This window comes from Dasypus novemcinctus, chromosome 18, assembly GCF_030445035.2.
Source record: "Dasypus novemcinctus isolate mDasNov1 chromosome 18, mDasNov1.1.hap2, whole genome shotgun sequence".
Classification (NCBI taxonomy): domain Eukaryota; kingdom Metazoa; phylum Chordata; class Mammalia; order Cingulata; family Dasypodidae; genus Dasypus; species Dasypus novemcinctus.
The window spans coordinates 81684555-81697926 of NC_080690.1; the positions used below are offsets into that span (position 1 = coordinate 81684555).

Genomic DNA, 13372 nt, shown 5'->3' on the forward strand with positions numbered 1-13372 from the left:
AATTTCCACTCCAAGTGTTGTCTTCATGTTGTTAACCTCTTCCTTTACTTCATCAAATTTTTTGGTGATAAATGTTCTGAGATCTTTCATTGCTTTTGTGAAGTTCTGCTCCCCTTCCTGATTTTTAGTTTGTTGATTGGATTCAGCCATGTTTTCCTGATTACTGGTTTGGTTTGTAGATTTTTGTTGCTCTCTGCTAATCATTTTATCTTGATGGGTTTAATCAGTTCCTTAGCTTCTTTGTCTAGTCTTGGAGATTATTTAGCTGTTGTTTTTGCGTAAGTGTTATATCTTCTCTTTGTCACTTTGTTCTTCTTATTCTAATTTCTTATTGCTGGTTAAGTTCACTTTAAAGGAAATTAGTGCGGGGGAAAGGCAATTGTGTAAGCAAGGAAAAAGTGTAAAGTAGTATTGGTGATATATGTTAACAAAGCAAGAATATGAGATCTGGGAGGATGGAGGTTAGATTCATTTAACTTGTGTAGAGTTATAGCAGTAGGTAGAGTACCTATAATGAGGTAGATGACTGAATATGGGAGGAATATGGTATGAACTAAAAAGCTATTGTTTTCATGAGAGGGGGAAAGAGAAAAGAAAGGTTATAGTTTCAAGAGAATAACAGACAGAAAACAAAACAAAGGTATTAGAAATTAAGAGTTAGAGACTTTGTGGATCAAGGAAAGGGAGGTGGAATATAGGAGAGACAGTAGATGATGGAGGATATCAAGATGTAGGGGGAAGGGATAGTGTAGATAGCCAAAATCTATTCACACAGAAATGAGGCAGTGGAGGATGAGGAAACCCAGCAAATGTGGGGTGTTCCCTGCAGCTCCTATTGCATAGTTAAGATAAAATAGAATAAGAAGAAGATGAGGGACAAGAGAGAGAGAAAAAAAGAGAAGAAATGAAGAAAGGAAAAGGGGGTGGGTAAAGGGCAGGGAACAGATAGGGAAAAGAGAAAAAAGATATACACCAACCACCACAGCCACAATACCAATTAAAAAAAAAGAAACCTAAATAACTGAAAAAAAAAAAGACTTTGGGGAATACACTGGTAGAAAAGACTAGGGGATAATGCAATGCTAGCAATTAGAACATTAAAAAAAATAAAAAATAAAAATAGAATAAAATAAAAGCAAAACAAAACAAAACAAAAAAGGAAAAAACGCAAACGTTGAGGGCTAGGACATTCAAGGACCTCAGATGGACCTCAGGGCATGATGGATTCACGGATGGAAAATCTGAGATATTGAGGACTCAAGAGGTGTGAGTCTCTGGGGTGTGGGCCACCAGGGTTTAGGGGACTTAGACCTGGCAACCTCAAGTCCGGTTAACAGGAAGCCCTGGAGCACCACAGTGCATCACAGCCTTCAGGGATTCCCCACAGCTGGGTGCCAGTCTTATGGGTGAGGTCACATCCACAAGCTCTATCTTGTGTTCTGTACCCCACAATTCACTCACTCACTGGGGTCTATTCTGTGGATATATCACCAATTGACTTCAGGACCCCTCCCACCCTGTGATCCCCCAGAACGGCCACCTGGGGGCACCTCTAGGCTGCAGCCAATTTAATGATGCAGGTCAATAGCCAGGTCCAGGCGAGGGGCTCCAGCCGGAAATGCTAATAACAGAGTCCAAACCCAAAATTCCCATGCTTCGCAAAGTATTCCGCTAATCAGCTTCCAAAAGTCTCCCACCCTGCCAGACCCTGGTGGCATCTCTTTATTGCTATCACTTTAAATCTACTGTAGATCGGCAGCCAGGTTTGGGGGGGCATGGCTCTAGGTGGAAGCACTATTGTTTGTGTCTGCAATCAAAAATTCACCCTGCTTTGCCATAAAACTCTTGTTTGTCTCCCCAAATCGATCTGCAAGCGCCTCCTGTCCTATTAACCCGCCAATAATAGGCCGCTCAGGGCTTATGAATTCCTCAGTACTGCAGAGCCTCCAAAAAAAAAAAAAAAACTGCTGTGGCAGTGCCCCCTGCCATGGCAGTGCCCGATGCCACGGCTCTGCCCACCCAAGGAGGGAACTTTCCGCCCGCAGCCAGGACCTCCGTGTATATTTTATAGACGTATTTTCTCTGTTACCTTCCCACCAATTCCATGTCCAGATACCTCCTGACCTGCAAAAATCCTGAAACAGCCTGGTCCCAAAGAGCCTTCACTGCTGTCCAGCCACTTCTTTGCAGGAGATTTTATCAGGTAAGCTCACTCAGCCACCATCTTGCCCTGCCTCTGACATAAATTCTTTGAACACCAATTTGCTTCTTGGTTAAAAAGGACTTGGTGGGTGGGGAGTGGGTTATGTGGGAAACTCTTAAGTTTTTTGTTTTCTTTTTTTTTAATATAACATTCTTTGTGATCTATTAACTTTTATTAAAATAAATAAATAAATAAAAGATTAAAAAAAAAAAAAAGAAATGATCCAATATCTTCATTAGACCCAGTGAGCAGCATACCAGAAAAAAACAAACAAACAAAAAAGGATTTGGAGTGTATTAATTGAGAGAGTTCCTAGAACTTGTCAGTAGTAAAAAATTTTCGTGTATTTATTGCAAGGAAGGACATAGCTTTCATTTTGATTTTTGGAATACTGATTCCAAGGTCTTGCTTGGAGTTTATGATCTACACTATGTCCAGAAATTCATTTCATCATGTGAGCCCTGGTGCCATCATCTCAACAACCAAAGGTCCTTAATTCGACCGTCCTGTTACTTGCAAACAACACTAAACATCACAAGTTACTCAAGCAAAAAGGGAATTATGAAAATGCCATGCTTTATCAGTGACTCCAATATAGGAATTCACTCAGACCTCATTAAGGAATAGAAGGAACCCTGGAGTCAACCAGAATATACTTCATTTCTGCATGAGAATTTTGCTTGTTTTTGTTCGAGGATAGGTTTCTATTATTTTCTGTAAATATAACCTGAAAAAGAACTCACCATTCCTGGAATTGTGAACCTATAATTTATGGTCAAGACAGAAAGGGAAACAAATTTTTCTCTTGATATCCCAGGAAGAGGCAGTGGTCCACATGGATCACAAACCCCATCTGAACACCTCAGCTATATTCAGGTAATGGGATACCTTAGGGCATGACTTCTTATGTTACAGTCTTTTGAATAAAGTAAATGTGTAAGGAAAAATTTTCATAAAATGTGCTGTTTCAAAGGTATAGGTTGGGTGAAGAACAGGAAGATCAGTGTCTGATATACTTAAACAGATTTTCTTTTGTATTGGGGAAATAAATGATATTCATAATGGAAAGAACAAAAACATTGACTCTATAATACATTGAGTCCATAACACACTAACCCTTTAATTTGCTATCTCAATTTCCTTCAAATTCCAAAATTCATTTTTCTCATATGTGAACTTGGTCTTTAAATATTTTATCTTATACAGTAACTAGTGTTTTGCCATCAATGGGGTAAATGCAGAACACTATTTCTCATGAAAATTGGGAAATGGAAAAGAATATCCAATACTTCACTCATTTACTCCTCAAATACATATAGCATTTCTACGATTGGTCAGAATATTACATGCATTTGGCACATAAGGGTGATTCTACTGGCCCCTTTTCTCTCCACTTCTCTTGCAGTGACATATGGATCATGGTTTGACCAAATTCATGGCTGGCTGTCAATGAGGGGAAAAGATAATTTCCTGGTAGTGGCATATGAGGACTTGCATCAGGTGGCCATTCTTCCTAAAATTTCATTCCCTTTCCCATTCCATAGTGTCTAACTTACCTCCATTTTTAATGTTTCTATCCTATCCTTTCAGTTAGAGATTATCCCAGTGAGGAGATCAGTTTGAGGTATTGTCCTACATATGTATTTCTTTACTTTTCTTATTCGTTTCTTCTTAAAACATCTAAGACATGCAGTGAGGAATTACTTGATGGGATGTACACATGCTGAAATGTGTCATCAACTTTTCTGTGGCCAAAGATCTGATGCAATCTTGAAACAAGGAGCAATGTTAGGTTGGAAAGAAACATGGGATTTGGCAGGGTCAAGATTAGTACAAGAAATATTTAGATAATCCCAGATTAAGAGAATATAAATGTGATTCTAGCATGCACAAATATGTAAATATTCAAGTATATTGATAGGAAGAGGTGGCTTTTATCAAAAAGGGTGACTCAAGTGGAGCTTAACATCTTTGTTCAGTTGGTGCAATTCAGGAGACCTCTGAACACCAGGCACTACCAATGCCGAAGCAAAATTGGAGTTTTATAGAGTGGGAGGATTAGAGGGGCACACATGCTTGTGGCTTGGTGCAGAATTATAAATATTGATTTGGATGTCTTTTAACCTTTGTTATCTCCTTTCCACCTCTCCATCACCTCCAATTGTCTTTGGTGTTTTTTCTATTCCAACTTAGCCTTATCCCATATTGATCATTTTCTAGATTTGCAAAACCTAGTTATACTATTCCCCCTTCTCATTTTATCTCCTTCTGGTATTCCTTCCCCTGTGCCTCTGCTTCTATTTACAGTTTTTTTTTTCCCTCTTGAACTTTATTTCTAAATTCTGACTCTTTGTTTCCTAATCTAGGACAGAAGAGGCACTGTAGAGCTCATCAGCCAGTTCTTGGGCTGCAAGCTAACCCCAGAAGAACTGAGTTCAGTCCTAAAGAACATATCCTTCCAAGTCATGAAAGATAACAAAATGAGCAATTTCTCTCAATTACCAGATACCATAATGGATCACAGCAAAGCACAATTGATAAGAAAAGGTGAGAGGTTTTCCTTGATCTGAATTGGGAAATGAATGTGCAATGAATTCCCCTGCTTCTTAAAAGCCATTTTAGAGACCTATATTCATACTCCATACAATCGTTCTGAAGTGTAAAATTAAGGGTTCTTGGTGTCATCACAAAATTGTGCATTCATCACAGCAATCAGTTTTAGGACATTTTCATCATTCCAAAAATCAAACCACCCTATCCATTACTTCCCTTCTTTTATTGACACATTAGACATGGAAAAAGGGTAGTATTTGAATCCTGAAAGCTGTACAAGTCATCTGAAATCTTAGAATTTAAGGAGTGATCAGGTGTGTGGAAATGGGGGTTGGAACAACAGAATGTATGTCTCAATAGAGTTGAACTCTTGGCAATTGAATGCTAATGTGAATGAAGTGGAGTGTAGAAGCTGGATGTTACAGTGGTCTATAGGGCACGGAGATGAGTGAGCAGCAACAGGCCTTAGGAATCAAGTGGCCTTGAGCTGAGTGGCTTACAAGGAGAAGGACATGATCATTCAAAGACATAAGTTCAAAGAGCAGCAATCCAGACTGTAAGAAGGATCATTATATGGAAATTGAAATCAACAAGCTTTCTATGATACTTACAGGAATCCAGTATGCTTGAGCTAGAATCGTCATTGATTAAGGGGTTCCTGATGGTGGTAGAAAGCTAGGAAGGAGAGTCTTTGGGTAGTGTAGCTGGTTTCTATGAGATTCAAAAGTGAGAATGAGGGAAACAGATGTGGCTCAACCAACTGGGCTTCCATCTACCATATAGGAGGTCCAAGGTTTGATGCCCAGGGCCTTCTGGTGAGGGCAGGCTATCCCATGCATTGAGCTGGCCCATGTGGCAATTGTGACCTGCACAGGAGAGCTGCCCTCTGTGGGAATGCCACCTCACATGGGAAAAGGTGCCCCACAGGAGTGCTGGCTGACACAGAGAGGAGGCACAGCAAGATGACACAAGAAGAGAAACAGGTGAGAAAACAAAAAGACATAGCAGTAGAGGATCTGAGGTGGCACAGGAGAGTAATCTCCTGTATCCTGATCATAAAGGTCCCAGGATCAGTTCCCTGAGCCACCTAATGAGAATACAGACACAGAAGAACACTCAGTGAATGGACACCAAGAGCAGGCAATGGGGGGAACATGGCAGGAGGGTGAGAAAGAGATAAAAATCTTTAAAAAAATTGAGAGTGAATAAAAAAGACTGGAATCAGAAGTGAGTAGCAAGAACACCCTTTCTACCTGGATGGTCATGCCAAAGTGTGGTTTTGGAGGAAAAAAACAACCGTTGTTTTACAGACATGTGAATGCTGAAGAGGTGTACATGTAAAATCTTAAAACAGTGCCTGGCATATAAGATTTACTTAACATATGTCACATGTTTTTATTGTTGTTACCTTATCACTTTTCAATCCTCACAATATTACCATGAGGCAAGTATTAGGGAAAATCCTATTTAATATTTGGCAAGCTTCAGGCTCAAATAGATTATGCAACTAGATGTCTGAGGCTAGAAACAATGGCTGGCTGATTCCAGACAGGAATTTCTTAGCCACTCTGCTGTACTGCCTACAATTTCCAGGTCAGTGTTCAGGAGAGAAGGCAAGTGGGGACACAGACAGGCAGCAGAATGCAGTCTTGAGATCCTATTTATATATGAGATGTAGACTCATTCTTTTTATTTAACAGGAATTACTGGGGACTGGAAAAATCACTTCACAGTGGCACTGAGTGAAACTTTTGATAAAGTATATGAAGAGAAGATGGCAGGGCTTCCACAAGAGGCTTTCCCATGGGAATGAGGAGTCCATGTTTCTGAATCTGACATGACTACTGACCTCCTTCCTGTCCTGTGCACATGCAGGTTAGATGAAGCACAACCTCGATCAGTGCATTCAGGATGCTTTAATTATATAATGCAATTATGTATCCAAAAATTGAAAACAACCAAGTGCTTCATCAATTGCATGGAATATTCACTTCAAAAACTTATGTAGTAATTCAGACGTAGAGAAAAATATAGAAAATAATATTTTAAACATACATAAATTTTGCCCAGGTTGAAAAATAAAAGAAAATTCTTTGCAATATTTGAGACTTGTGTATTAGATTAAGAAAGGAAACAGTATATACACTACTACTGTGTTTTTTGTAAACATCACCAATTTCATTTCTTTCTGTCTTTTGCCCACTATTACAAATTACTCTGAATTCAACGTGTATATTTCTGTAGTTGATGCTTTGGTGGTGCCTTGTCCAGGTATCAAAACCAGGTCACCTATAGTCTAAAGTTCCTGGACAATTTCAAACTGACAGGAGGCCTCTTTCCAGAAAGGTGTTCCTTCCCCAAGGCACCCAGAAGCCAAAGAATGATTTACATAGAAGACCCAACATTGTGAGTTAATTTGTGGACTAAGCTCCCATGTAAGCCACTCAGTTGAAGCTACAAACCCTCAGCTCCTTTTTCCTAAGGTCCGTTACTCGTCAATCATCAGTGCCCCATAGCCCACTCTCAGATTCACCTTCTACACTCCATATCATTCACATTAACATTCAATTTTCCCCCAATAGTTTGACTCCATTGAGACACACAATCTGTTTTCTTACCCCCTTTTCCACACACCTATTCATTCCTCAAATTTTTAGATTTCAGATGAGTCATACCGATTTCAGGATTAAAAACTACCCTTTTACCATGTCCTAATGTGTCAATAAAAGTAGGGAGTAAGGGGCATGGTGGTTTTCTTTTTGAGTGGTGAAAATGTCCAGAATGGATTGTGGTGGTAAAGGCACAAGTTTGTGGTTATACTGAGAGCTCTTGACTGTAGTATTGGAGTATAAGTAGGCCTCCTGTCCCATGTTGTGAGCTAGCCTATGCACAGTGCTGTCACGTGCAAGGAGTGCCATGGCTCACAGGGGTGTCTCCCACATAGGGCTGCCCCACATACAAGGAGTGCACCCTGCATGTAGAGCCATCCCATGCAAGAAAATTGCAGCCCACCCAGGAGTGGCTCTGCATGCATGGAGAGCTGATGCAGGAAGATGACAACAACAAAAAGTGAGAGCTTCCTGGTGCCACATGACAAGAATGCAAGCAGACACAGAGCAACACACAGTGAATGGACACAGCAGACAATGGGGGGAAGGGGAGAGAAATACATTAAATAAATCTTTAAATATGAAACAAAAAAGTCACATAAAAATCATTCAACAGCCAGGGAACACTTAGGGAAGGATCAAGCTAGTGAATTTAGTGAGAGAATGATGTGACATTTTAATTTACCCACCTACCATCTCATACTTCCTGCCATAGTGGCAACTTGTGAAGACAATAGCCACTGTGGTAGTTTGATATTATTTATGAATTCCAAAAATAGATATTGGACAGTATTTGTAAACTGGTCTGATTCTCTGGGAGTATTAGATTGTTCTAGATTCAGAGGATTCATTTTTACTTGGTTAAATTAAGACTAGGGCTTTGATTCTACCACATCAGTAGGACTTTGAGTCCCTGACCCCTTGGTGGGCAGGCACTCACAAAAGTAAACACAAGGAAGAACACAGAGAAAGAGAGACAGATTATTGGACAGGGTTATGCAGCTTGCAGAGGAGAGATGAGCCTGAGAGTCTACAGTGTCCTTGTGAAGAGAACAGAGCAGCTGAGCCTGGGAAGAGATGAACCCTGGGTAGAGAGACAAGCTTTACAGGTTGTCAGCCTACAGCTGAGAACCAAAGGAGCTGGACCACAGAGCCTTAGGAGGAAAAGGAAGGCTGAAATCCTTCCAGGAGAGACTGGCATTCATCTTGCTCCTACATGTGGCAACAGACTTTGGTGAGGGAAGTAAAATATGCTTTATGACCTTGTTACTTTAAGCTTCTACCCATTATATTCAGTCAAAGGGGTACTGATCTTAAAAAACAGAAATTGGTTGGTTTTGTAAAAGGTATTTATTTAGTGTAGGAGTTTACAGATATCAGGCTATAAGCATAGGTTACTTCCCTCATCAACGTCTATTTTCACATGTTGGAGTAAAATGGCTGTCAACATCTGTGAGGGTTCAGGCTACCAGGCCTCCTCTCTTCAAAGGCCTTGCTTCTCTTGGGGTTCAGGGTTCCTCTCTTCCCAGGGCTTCCTTCTTCTTTGGCTCAGGGTTCCTCTCCCTGGGGCTTGTTTCTCATTCCTCTGTGAGCTTACTTCTCAGAGCTCCAGCTTAAGGCTTCGGCATCAAACTCCAACATCAAAACCCCTCAACTCTGTCCCTTGCCATGCCTTTTATCTGTGAGTCCCCACCCACCAAGTGGTGGGTATTCAGTGTCCTAATGTGGTCCAATAAAAGCCCAAATCATAGTTTAATCACACCCAGGTACAAACCAGATTAAGAAGTGGGGTGAAGGGGGCGGCAGTTATATGGGAACCTCATGTTTTTTGAATGTAACATTTAAAAGAAAATTAAAGAGAAAAAAATAAATGCAATCATGAAAAATATTTTTCATATCAATGCAAGGTATTCATGGTTGGGTAATGTATGAGAACACTGTATGATGTTATATATATTTGTTTGTAAGTTCACAACTATTCATATACACTTATTGTTCACGTATCTTATGTATGAGTAATATACTTCAGTGAATTTTTAAAAAGCCCAAAAATTTCACACAAGTTAAGTTCATTTCCACAATAATTCTGTAGCAGTTTGATATGGTTATAAATTCCAAAAATAGGTATTGAATTATGTTTGTAATTTGATCTGTATCTGGGCATGATTGAGTTATGATTAAGGTCGTGGCAAAGATAAAAGTCATGGTAAAGGACAGAGTTGAGTGTTTTTAATGTTGGAGTTTGATGCTGAAGCCTTAAGCTGGAACCCCAGGAAGAGAGGAACCCTGAACCCAGAGAGAAGCAAGAACCCGAAAAAGGAAGAACCCAGGAAACAGCCATTGGCAGCCATCTTGCTCCAACATGTGAAAATAGACTTTGCTGAGGAAAGTAACTTATGCTTTATGTCCTGGTATCTGTAAACTCCTATCCCAAATAAATACCCTTTATAAAAACCAAAAACAACAATAACAACAAAAACCATAATCCAATATCTAATTTTGGAATTCATAACCGTATCAAACTACTACACTCCACCCTCTGAATTCCAAAAAGACTTTACAATATTCAAAACAACTATAAGCAGTAAAAATGAAATTGTATCACAATCAATTTACAAAATACAGTTTCGACTTGGGACATCATCCTGTCTGATATAGACCTCTGAAACTTACAAAACAATTTGTTTCCAATACACAAATGGACAGACAAAGGATAAACATTTTCATTACAGTAAGGAGCATTTGGAAGGGAAACATGAGTCTTGGGTCCTCTACTTTTCACTAAACCTGCAGGGCATTCTCCATTTGATTTCTGTCTGAAAGTCATTCTTAAAATGATGGTTTCTTCTCCTTGGTGCCTTATGGGAACCCACCTTTTCCACATGCTTGTCCAATGGCCATTTTCTTGGTTCTACCCTCATCAAGCATCTGACTATAAACCACGCTCCAGCCCTCACCCTCTGAGAGTGTTGAGGTGATTAACACATCTTACCCAATCTTTGGGTAAGACTCTTAATCTCCCAAGTACAGTGACATGAAGACAACATTCCCCCTTACATTAGGCAAACAGGCTTAACCCACTCAGTGGAACAATTTGACCATCTGGCCTTCCCTAACTTTCAGCATGCAGGCTCAACCCTCTCAGAAAAATGAGTTGACCAGCTGGCCTTCCTTAATCTATGGGGGCAGCTCAACCACTCTCAGACCTGTGGGGTGTTGACCTTAATCGCTGTAAATGTTGGGGAATGTGATTCACCCTGTCTGTACCCTGGGGTGGCAAAACTCTCTGGGAACATTGGGCAGGAATATACACCCTCTTCAACTGCTGGGGTAATTTCAACTCTCTGTACACTTGGGTAGGGTTCTTCTCTTGGCCCAAGGTGATATCCTAATTCCAGATCTCAGCTTCCATGGTTTTCCTCTTAACATTCTTTCCCCTTCATTCTCTCCTTTCCACATCCCTTTTATTCCAGGCTGACAGTGCTTTTGTTCATATAGCTCTCTCAAAAAGTCTGTTGGTTTAGGATGCAGGAAGCAGGTGGCTAAGCCATCAGACAGTAAGACTTTCCACAAGTCTTTCTGGCATAACTGCATCTTCCATCCTGATTTACAAGTTTGGAGTTTAGTTAAATCCTCCAATGGTGCACTTTAATTAGGGTGCTTGTTTTCTAGAGGATTGGAATTTCTGGAATCAGATTCTGGTTTCTTTGTGCCCAACAGTTCAGTCCTAATGAATGGATACAGAGCAGACAATGGGGTAACGTCGTGGGGGGGGGGGGGGGGGGAGCAGGGAAGAAATCAATAAAATAAATCTTGAAAAAAAGAAGAACTGAGAGTCAGAATTGCTAAATAATCTTTCCCAGGTGGTGCAGCTGACATCTTGTCAAGCTAGGTTTCACAATGATGTCTCCTTGCTTACAAAGATCTTTAGAAAACAACTACATGGTACCACTTCCAGGTTCTCTAAAACAAGAATAGTGATGTGCACAGATTATCCAATCTCTCTTCAGCTCTGATGGATACAAAGGAGTGCAGGTGGCAATTGGTAACAAAATGAGAGGTTGTAAAAATAGAAAAGATAGAAAGGCTGCTATGGGGACTAATCAGTCCTCTGCTGGTAAATGTTTAACCAACAGATTTTGGGAGAAAAAAATCCTGGTGTGCAGTGTTTACCAATTTCTGTGGTATAAATACTCCCATTGGCTTGCCTCAAGCTACTGTGGTGCCACTGAACATGGAGTTGGAAAGAGCACATCATTATGAAGTATTTCTAGCATATAGGTACAATAGACAGAACAACTTCAAGAACACTGATTAGGGGTTGGCAAACGATGGCCCATGGGCTGAATCTCTCTCTCCACATGCTTTTGCACAACCCATGAGCTAAGAGTAGTTTGAAAAGATCACATTAAAAACCTTGAATAAAAGGAGGAAATGGTAAAGACAAATGAGTTTATATGGCTAAGAGACTTCAAAATGAGTCAGGAGCTCAACAGATGGATAGTACTTATGCATGTCTCAGCAGCACCCCAGAGATAGCCAAAATAGATAAAACCCCATGTAATGGTGATCCTGAGGGCTACAGAGACACACATGTTCTGGAGTTCAGGGTCTTGCTAGTGGGCCCTACTTTGGAATTTGTTCCCCTGACTGGGAAGGAGGTGAACTCAGATGTGACCTTTGTACACATGCCTCTTCTGTCACTTTTACTGAACCTATGTTTGGCACTGGGGTTGGTATAAACTCACAAAAGACTTGAATCTCTGGACTGTCCATGTGCCATCTGGGCTCTGAGCCTCAAAAGAGTTGCAGAACCTACTGTCCAGTTCGTTGGACTTACCCAGGTGAGCTAACAATGAGGTGAGGATGGTCAACATCCACAGCAAGGAACCGAGAGAGTCTACCACTGCAAGAAGGAGAATCCCATCCATCAGCCACATGGGATCTAAGCCCCCTTAGAATTTAGAGGTGGAATGGATATCACCATTCCAGGGTCCTCAGGATGGAGAAATAAAACATGGCTTAGAGTGGACATACTGGTATAGAATTCTCCTATAGAATTATTGTGACTCTAGCATTGGGAGAAATTGTATCATTTGTGTGGAGACAGTGGCCACAGGCATTGCTAAAGGCAGGGAGAGGGAAAAAGAAGTGTGATATTGGGGCATTTTCAGGACTGGGAGTTGTCCTGAATGATATTGCAGGGGCAGATGCTGGACATTATATATCCTGCCATAACCCACTGAATGGACTGGGGGAGAGTGTAAACTGTAATGTAAACTATAATCCATGATATGTAGCAGTTCTCCAAAATGTATTCATCAAATGTAATGAATGTACCACACTAACGAAAGAGGATGTTGATGTGGGAAGAGTGGGGGATGTGGGGAGTGGGGTATATGGGAACCTCTTATATTTTTTATATAAAAAAATAATAAATTTATTTATCAGTAAAAAAATGAGAAACAAGTTATTGAGGCAGGTCAGAATGGGGAGCTGGACAAGGAAAAAGGAAGAGCACTAAGCATTTCATCCCAGGGACAACAGAAAGCACTGTAAGCCGCCAGACCTGAGCTATTGTGGGCATCCAGACCTGAGCTATTGCATACAAAACTCAGAAAATAAGTGATAATATCATATTCTGCCCAAGCGGAGAAGACAGAACACACTGGCCCTCACCCCTTCCCTACCAACTGAAGCCACCAGGCAAGAAGACACTCCTATTTCATCCCTACTTAAACCTGGGCCCCACGGCACTGGGGTGCTTCTTTGCTAGTAAGAGCACCCACAGGCATGTCTCAAGTGTGCACTTTCATGTCTTTCACTTTGCAATAAACTCTTTTACCTTAAAAAAAAAAAAAGGAATAAGCCCAACATCAGATGATGGGAAAGTGAAAATGGAGAGGAAGAAATATTTGAAGAAATAACGGAGATAAATTTCATAGGATTAGAAATGAAAAATTCTCTTAAGACCTGAAAAAGTGAGAGGTTGGAAGTTGACTTGAGG

The 13372-nt window shown here is 40.6% G+C and overlaps 1 long non-coding RNA gene across 2 annotated transcripts; it reads left to right on the top strand.

Moving 5' to 3' along the window:
• Positions 1-2118: 2118 nt before the first annotated feature.
• On the top strand, positions 2119-6821 carry LOC101429448 (uncharacterized). Of its 2 annotated transcripts, none has more exons than XR_009181681.2 (3): positions 2119-2203; positions 4570-4750; positions 6457-6821. It is a non-coding gene; the product is annotated as an uncharacterized lncRNA (long non-coding RNA). The 2 variants fall into 2 exon arrangements; XR_001119454.4 differs by lacking the exon at positions 2119-2203 and adding an exon at positions 3608-3703.
• Positions 6822-13372: the final 6551 nt, after the last annotated feature.